The following is a 2,040-nucleotide window of genomic DNA, read 5'->3' as shown; positions in this document are numbered from 1 at the left end:
TTATTATTATTATTATTATTATTATTATTATTATTATTATTATTATTATTATTATTATTATTATTATTATTATTATTATTATTATTATTATTATTATTATTATTATTATTAAGGAAAATTGTGTTGAGACCCCAAAATTAGAAACTTCATGTGACGAGACTCTTTGTATTCTATCCCATGTTGATAAGCCTCAAATACACAGAATTTGTGGCAAGGCCTCAAAGTATCGGATTTCAAAAAAAACCAAATGAAAGTTACGAACTTGCCCATTTGATGGGACTGAACTCAGTTACTTCTCCTCCCTATTTATTCCCAATTTCTTCATCATTATTCATGTCTCTCTCTCTCTCTCTCTCACCCCTCTATCTCTCAACTTCTCATTCTCTCTCACTTCCGCCATGGCCACTGAAAATGATCAGGCTCTGGGGAGGCCGTGGAAGGCGAAGGCCAGGACGGTGGTCATGGAGTCGGAGATCAGGGACGTGATCAAGCCCGAGGGCTGGGCCATCTGGGACGGGGCCGACTTCCACCAGACCTGCTACTACACTGAGTACAACAACAGGGGGCCCAACGGCGACCCCAGGCCCAGGACCGAGTGGGTCAAAAAGCACGAGCCCATCAACAAGGAGGCGTCCCTCTTCTTGATAGAAAACTGGCTGGGGGACATCACCTGGCTGAGGGACGCCGGGGCCAAGTTTATCGACGGCTTACTCAAGAGCTAGTTAGTTTAATCAAATTGATAGCTAGGTTGTTAATTAAAAGCTCGATTGGCTTGGACCCATCGTGCATCAAGCACGTTGAGTTTTAATTTGTTACCTTGAATTTTTATTAATTGTTTCGTCATGAATTTTTTTTAAAACATTTTATTTGTAATTGTTTCCGAAAATTATAAATGAAAAGTGAGGTGAATTGCTCTCCTCTTTTATCGTTGTTATTGCTATTTTATTATCAGATCTTTCTTTATTTTGTTATGGACGTGGTCGAAGCGCCGACTGGGACTAAGATCGCAAGACAACAATATCAAACAATAATAGAAAAGAATTATGTGTGTTAGTTCTACTTCCAGCTAATGTCAATTCTAATATAAGCGATAGTTCTAGTTGAGTCCATGTTAGTTCTAGCGGTTCTCGTGTTAGTTCTAGTTGGTTTCATGTTAGTTCTACTTCCAGCTAGTGTTATTTCTAATATAAGCGTTAGTTCTAGTGATATGTTAGCTCTAGTTGAGCCCATGTTAGTTTTAGCAGTTCTCGTGTTAGTTATATCTGATTTCATGTTATTTCTACTTCCAGCTAGTGTTATTTTTAATATAGACGTTAGTTCTAGTGGTATGTTAGTTCTAGTTGATCCCATGTTAGTTCTAACGGTTCTCGTGTTAGTTCTAGCTGATTTTATGTTAGTTCTACTTCCAGCTAGTGTTATTTCTAATATAAGCATTAGATCTAGTGGTATGTTAGTTCTAGGGGCTTTCGTGTTAGTTCTAGCTGATGTCATGTTAGTTCTAACTTCCAGCTAGTGTTATTTCTAATATAAGCGTTAGTTCTAGTGGTATGTTTGTTCTAGTTGAGCCCATGTTAGTTCTAGCGGTTCTCGTGTTAGTTCTAGCTGATTTCATGTTAGTTGTACTTTCAGCTAGTGTTATTTCTAATATAAGCGTTAGATCTAGTGGTATGTTAGTGCTAGTTGAGCCCCTGTTAGTTCTAGGGGCTCTCGTGTTAGTTCTAGTTGATGTCATGTTAGTTCTAACTTCCAGCTAATGTTATTTCTAATATAAGCGTTAGTTCTAGTGGTGTGTTACTTCTAGTTGAGCCCCTGTTAGTTCTAGCGATTCTCATGTTAGTTCTAGCTGATGTCATGTTAGTTCTACTTCCAACTAGTATTATTTCTGGTGATATGTTAGTTCTAGTTGACCCGTTGTTAGTTCTAGTGATTCTCGTGTTAGTTCTAACTGATTTCATGTTAGTTCTACTTCTAGTTAGTGTTATTTCTAAAATAAGCGTTAGTTCTAGTGGTATACTAATCCTAGTTGAGCCCCTATTAGTT

This window comes from Asparagus officinalis, chromosome 1 (assembly GCF_001876935.1).
Source record: "Asparagus officinalis chromosome 1, Aspof.V1, whole genome shotgun sequence".
Classification (NCBI taxonomy): domain Eukaryota; kingdom Viridiplantae; phylum Streptophyta; class Magnoliopsida; order Asparagales; family Asparagaceae; genus Asparagus; species Asparagus officinalis.
The sequence above is the reverse complement of the archived record's forward strand: the minus strand, read 5'-3'. Positions refer to the sequence as shown.